Below are 7,511 nucleotides of genomic sequence, written 5' to 3'. Positions count from 1 at the left end.
GTTCCTGGCGTTGGCAACGCTAGGATATAACTGGCGCCCCTTTTGCAATGATGCCTGGGATAGTGGTCACGCATACACATGACCCACGAGTACGCATGACAAGTGCAACCAATGCCCAAAATCAAGAGCGCCCGATTCAACCAACGCCAGCTGGGCGTTGGCAATGCCAGCAATAGGAGGCGTTAGTGACAATAACGCCCAAGCCATATGGAACCCCTCAATTTGGTTCAATTATTGCTTCAAAGTCCGCTCAAAATTCATGCAAGCAAGCCCACAATTGTCAACAAATCAAGGTCACAATTTTCATTTGATTGTAATTTATTTTCAATTTCATTTGAATTTGTAATTTAGGATAGCTTATAAATAGGCCTTAGTTCCATTATTTAGTGGTATGCTAGATACCATCTTGGAGGGGGTCTTTGGGCTCCTCTCTTCACACACTTCATACTCTTCTTCTCTTCCACTTTCTTCCACACCCATTCTTATAAGTATTTAGTAATGAGCTTCTAATTCTCTACATTTGAGAGAGGAGCTCTGTTTACATTTTCAATGAATTGATGTTTATTTTCTTCTCTTCTTGATTCCATCTTTATTTATCTAAGAGAAAGTTTTCATTCGTCAAAGATCTAATTCAATCGGAAGAGGAATTGGATCTATTAGAATTCTATGTGAACCTTGAAAAAGGAATCATAGTAATTTAGTTTGGAACTCTCTTCTCACAATAAATTTGATTTTGATTCAGAGTTGATATTGTCACATGTAATCTCTTTGAAATTGGGATCTTATGAGTTGTGGCATGGAATTAGAAATTAAGCTTCATCTCTTTTCATGAGTATTGGATCAAGAAATTGGCATTTGATCATGACTAGAGAAATTGAGTAACCAAGGAATTGGAACTCAATTACTTATGATCCACCAGAGATCTAACATTTCATAAACAAGAGAAGAAGTTGAGAATCATTGATTTAGGAGAAATCAACATCTCCAATCCTAATGTCTTCTATCTTTAATTCTTAGTACTTTACAATTCCTGTACTTTACATTTCCAGCATTTTACTTTCTTGCACTTTATATTCTTGTCATTTACTTTCCAGTCATTTTATTGCTTTCTTTCAATTTCATGTCATTTATATTTCTTGATTGCTTATCATCTAATTATGATTGTCTAACTAGAAAATCAATTAACTATTGATTTATTAATCCTTTAATCCTTGTGGTACCATTGCCGGAGATTTGCAATGTGTTTGTTATTGATTATTGTTTTTATGTTGATATTGTAAATAGTTTGTTTGTTTGCTTGTTTTTGTTTAGGAGTTTGTTTTCTTTGTTTCTTATTGGCTTTTATTTTTTTTTCTCTTTTCACTGTGAATTCTCATCAATTTTGGTTTTGAGTTTGGTTGTAACTATGTTGCAGGAAATAAAAACTTCAATGATGGTTCACACTGTGGGACTGAAAATCAATCGAGGAAGGAGCCGTATTCTTGTAGACGAACTTCATGGTATCCATCTCAACTTCCTCCATTGTACAACGATGGCAATCCACCCCATGATGTACACCAATCCAATAGTTATGGTGAGTCTTCTTATGGTTTTTAACCTCAACCACCATACACACGTGAACCACCTCCTCAATATTATTCTCAACCATACTCATAAACCACATCTTACCACCAACCACTGCTGTATGATGCTAACTCATATCCACCATATAACTGACCATATGTGCCTCAAGAACAACCATATGAACCACATTTAGAACCACCACCTCCATATACACTACCTCAATATTCTCACCAATACGAATCACCTTCCAATTATGAAACCTTTCTCCCAAACAACGAATCCTCCTTTTTACTTCAATATGAAGTTCTCCAACCCTTGATTCAAGAACAACAAGAGCTTTGATCTTTTCTTCAAGAGCAAGAAGAATTCCAAAAGACGCAAGAAAAATTTGTGGCTACCTTAGCTGAAGCGGTGAACCGCTTTGTCCTACTACAATTATGCAATTAAGACACTCCCATTGATGAATGTGGAGAATCAACTGAAGAGTGTAGTGAAGAGGAGATCTTGGAACCTCAAGGGAAAAAAGAGGAGTTGAAGCATGAATTACAGCAAGAAGAGGAAGTAGAGATGAAAGAACTGGAAGAAGTGGTTGAAGAGTCAAGAGAAGTTAAACAAGAGACAAGTTTTATTATTGAAGATGATCTCACACCAACTAAAGATTTCATTAGGCTTTTTGAACCTTCCATTTGTTAGTGGAAGGGCGTGCTATTGTTTACACCCATTAGTTTTTAAGGAATTCAATGCAGACTTTGATGGAGGCCAAATGACTGTTCATGTGCCTTTATCTTTGGAAGCCCAAACAGAAACTCATTTACTTATGTTTTCTCATATATACCTATTGTCTCTGTCGATAAGAGATCTTATTTTTTCGCACCAACTTAAGATATGCTTATTCGGCTTTATATATTAACGAGCCAAAATCGTCGAGGTATTAGTGCAAACAAGTATAGTTTGTATAACCGCAGTAATCCAAAAAATAATAATAATAGATATACGAAAAAAAGGAAACCTTTTTTCGTAATTCCTATTATGTAATTGGAGCTTATTGATGAGCGGATAATTTATACGCTTTTTGGCATTATTTTTAGGTAGTTTTTAGTAAGTTCAAGCTACTTTAAGGGATGTTTTCATTAGGTTTTATGTTAAATTCACATTTCTGGACTTTACTATGAGTTTGTGTGTTTTTCTGTGATTTCAGGTAATTTCTGGCTAAAATTGAGGGACTTGAGCAAAACTTTGATAGGAGGCTGACAAAGGACTGCTGATGTTGTTGGAATCTGACCTCCCTGCACTCGAAATGGATTTTCTCGAGCTACAGAACTTTAAATGGCGCGATCTCAACGGCGTTGGAAAGTAGACATCCAGAGCTTTTCAGAAATATATAATAGTCCATACTTTATTCGGGAATTGACGATGTAAACTGGCACTCAACGCCAGTTCCATGCTGCTGTCTAGAGTAAAACGCCAGAAACACGTCACGACCCGGAGTTGAACGCCCAAAACACGTTACAACTTGGCGTTCAACTCCAAAGGAAGCCTCAGCTCGTGGATAGATCAAGCTCAGCCCAAACACACACCAAGTGGGCCCCGGAAGTGGATTTATGCATTAATTACTTACTCCTGTAAACCCTAGTAGCTAGTTTAGTATAAATAAGACTTTTTACTAATGTATTGGTGGTCTTTTGACCATTCGGTCCATTGATCACGTTTTGGGGGGGGCTGGCCATTCGGCCATGCCTGAACCTTTCACTTATGTATTTTCAACGGTGGAGTTTCTACACACCATAGATTAAGGGTGTGGAGCTCTACTGTACCTCAAGTTTTAATACAATTACTATTATTTTCTATTCAATTCTCTTTTATTCTTATTCCAAGATATACGTTGCACTTCAACTTGATGAATGTGATGATCCGTGACACTCATCATCATTCTCACCTATGAACGCACGTGACTGACAACCACTTCCGTTCTACCTTAGGCCGGGCGCATATCTCTTAGATTCCCCAACAGAATCTTCGTGGTATAAGCTAGATAGATGGTGGCATTCATGGGAATCCGAAAAGTCTAACCTTGTCTGTGGTATTCCAAGTAGGATTCCGGGAATCCGGAAAGTCTAACCTTGTCTGTGGTATTCCGAGTAGGATTCCGGTATTGAATGACTGTGACGAGCTTCAAACTCCTGAAGGCTGGGCGTTAGTGACAGACGCAAAAGAATTAAGGGATTCTATTTCAACCTGATTGAGAACCGACAGATGATTAGCCGTGCTGTGACAGAGCATTTGGACCATTTTCACAGAGAGGATGGGATGTAGCCATCGACAAGGGTGATGCCTCCAGACGATTAGCCATGCAGTGACAGCGCATAGGACCATTTTCCCAAGAGGATGAAAAGTAGTCATTGACGACAGTGATGCCCTACATACAGCTTGCCATGGAAAGGAGTAAGAAGGATTGGATGAATGTAATAAGAAAGTAGAGATTCAAGAGGAGCACAGCATCTCCATACGCCTATCTGAAATTCCCACTATTGATTTACATAAGTATTTCTATCCTATTTTATTTTCTGTTTATTATTAATTTTGGAACCTATCATGAATCAATTTAATCTGCCTAACTGAGATTTACAAGGTGACCATAGCTTGCTTCATACTAACAATCTCTGTGGGATCGACCCTTACTCACGTAAGGTTTATTACTTGGACGACCCAGTACACTTGCTGGTTAGTTGAACGGAGTTGTGGAAAGAAAGTGCTGAGTTAATAAATGCACATACCAAAGAGCCAATATTGTTGATCACAATTTCGTCCACCAAGTTTTTGGCGCCGTTGCCAGGGATTGTTCGAGTATGGACAACTGAAGGTTCATCTTGTTGCTCAGATTAGGTAATTTTCTTTTCAAAAAGTTTTTCAAAAATCTTTCAAAATTTTTTTTTATTAATTTTCGTTTTTCTAAGAATATTTTCGAAAAAAAAAATATAAGAAAATATAAAAAATCATAAAATCATAAAAAAAAATTATTTTGTCATTCTTGTTTGAGTCTTGAGTCAACTTTTAAGTTTGGTGTCAATTGCATGCTTTAAAAATTTTTTCTTGCAATTTTCGAAAATTCATGCATTCATGGTGTTCTTCATGATCTTCAAGTTGTTCTTGACAAGTCTTCTTGTTTGATCTTGATGTTTTCTTGTTTTGCATCTTTTGTTGTTTTTCATATTCATTTTTCGTTTGTTAGAGTCCATGCATTAAAGATTTCTAAGTTTGGTGTCTTGTATGTTTTCTTTGCATAAAAAATTTTTCAAAATTATGTTCTTGATGTTCATCATGATCTTCAAAGTGTTCTTGGTGTTCATCTTGACATTCATAGTGTTCTTGCATGCATGTGTTTGATCCAAAATTTTTCATGTTTTGGGTCATTTTTATGTTTTTCTCTCTCATCATTAAAAATTCAAAAATAAAAAAAATATATCTTTTCCTTAATTTTCTCCAAATTTTCGAAATTTTGGGTTGACTTGGTCAAAATTTTTTAAAATTAATTGTTTCTTACAAGTCAAGTCAAATTTTCAATTTTAAAAATCTTATCTTTTTAAAATCTTTTTCAAAAATCATATCTTTTTCATTCTTTTTATTATTTTCGAAAAAAAAAAATTTCCAAAAATTTTTTTTCAAAATATTTTTCTTATCTTTATATCATATTTTCGAAATTACACTAACAATTAATGTGATTGATTCAAAAATTTGAAGTTTGTTACTTTCTTGTTAAGAAATGTTCAATCTTTAAAATTCTAGAATCTTATCTTTTTAGTTTCTTGTTAGTTAAGTAATTAATTTTAATTTTAAAATTTAAATCTTTTTCAACCATATCTTTTTATCTTATCTTTTTCAAAATTTTATCTTTTTCAAAAAAAATTTTGATTTCAAAATATCTTATCTAACTTCTTATCTTCTTATCTTTTCAAATTTGACTTTAATATCTTTTTCAACTAACTATTTGACTTTTTGTTTGTTTTTTATCTTTTTCAAAACCACCTAACTACTCTTTCCTCTTTAATTTTCGAAAATATCTCACCTCTTTTTCAAAAATTCTTTTTAATTAACTAATTGTTTCAAATTTTAATTTTAATTTTAATTCATCTTTAATTTTCGAAATTACTAACTCCTTTTCAAAAATATTTTCGAAAATCCCTCTCTCATCTTCTTCTATTTATTTATTTATTTACTAACACTTCTCTTCATCTCTTATCACCTCCCCTATCCTTACTCTTTATACAGACTATTCATCCCTCTCCTTCTATTATCCCCTTTCTTCTTCTACTAATAATAAGGATCCTCTTTACTGTGACATAGAGGATTCCTCTTCCTTTTCTTTTCCTCTTCTCTTTCATATGAGCAGGAACAAGGAAAAAGGCACTCTTATTGAAGCAGATCCTGAACCTGAAAGGACTCTGAAGAGGAAGTCAAGAGAAACTAAAATTCAACAATTCAGAGAAAACTTTTCAGAAATTTTTGAAAAAGAAGAGGAGATGGCAGCAAAAAATAATAAAAATGCAAAGAGGATGCTTGGTGATTATACTACACCTAAGGCCAGAGAAACCTCAAAAAAAAAGAGAAAAAAAAGAGAAAAGGGAAGACAAAAAGCTTCTACCTCCAAGTCATGCGAGATGGAAAGATTCATGTAAAGGGTCTATAGCTCAGTGGTAGAACATTTGACTGCAAATCAAGAGATCCCTGAGATACCTCAGGGGATACATTTTCCTCCACACAATTATTGGGAGCAACTAAGGATAGGAGCACCAAAATCACTGAGGATCATGCAACAGAAGCAAGGAAAAGACATAAAGGAGCTCAAAAAGCACCATTGGACCTTCAAGAAGGCACCAACTCAGGTGGACTCATTCCTTGTTCTTATTTTCTCTGCTTTTTCGATTTTTATGCTTCATGTCTATCAATATTTTGTGTCTCTACTTCATGATCATTAGTATGTAGTAACTATGTCTTAAAGCTATGAATAAATTCTATAAATTCTTCACCTCTCTTAAATAAAAAAAATTGTTTTTAATTCAAAAGAACAAGAAGTACATAAATTTCGAAAATTGTACTTGAATTTAATTTAATTATATTGATGTGGTGACAATACTTTTTGTTTTCTGAATGAATGCTTAAACAGTGCATATTTTTGATCTTGTTGTTTATGAATGTTAAAATTGTTGGCTCTTGAAAGAATGATGAACAAAGAGAAATGTTATTGATGATCTGAAAAATCATAAAATTGATTCTTGAAGCAAGAAAAAGCAGTGAAAAAGCAAAGGCTTGCGAAAAAAAACTGGCGAAAAAAAATAGAAAGAAAAAGAAAAAGCAAGCAGAAAAAGCCAATAGCTCTTAAAACCAAAAGGCAAGGGTAAAAAGGATCCAACGCTTTGAGCATCAATGGATAGGAGGGCCCAAGGAAATAAAATCCAGGCCTAAGCGGCTAAATCAAGCTGTCCCTAACCAAGTGTTTGTGGCATGCAGGTCCAAGTGAAAAGCTTGAGACTGAGTGGTTAAAGTCATGATCCAAAGCAAAAGAGTGTGCTTAAGAGCTCTGGACACCTCTAACTGGGGACTCTAGCAAAGCTGAGTCACAATCTGAAAAGGTTCACCCAGTCATGTGTCTGTGGCATTTATGTATCCGGTGGTAATACTGGAAAACAAAATGCTTAGGGCCATGGCCAAGACTCATAAAAGTAGCTGTGTTCAAGAATCAACATATTTAACTAGGAGAATCAATAACACTATCCGAAATTCTAAGTTCCTAGAGAAGCCAATCATTCTGAACTTCAAAGGAAAAAGTGAGATGCCAAAACTGTTCAGAAGCAAAAAGCTACAAGTCCCGCTCATCTAATTAGAATTAATATTCATTGATATTTTGGAATTTATAGTATATTCTCTTCTTTTTATCCTAATTGATTTTCAAG

This window comes from Arachis stenosperma, chromosome 4 (genome assembly GCF_014773155.1).
Source record: "Arachis stenosperma cultivar V10309 chromosome 4, arast.V10309.gnm1.PFL2, whole genome shotgun sequence".
NCBI lineage: Eukaryota > Viridiplantae > Streptophyta > Magnoliopsida > Fabales > Fabaceae > Arachis > Arachis stenosperma.
Note: the sequence above shows the minus strand (reverse complement) of the source record.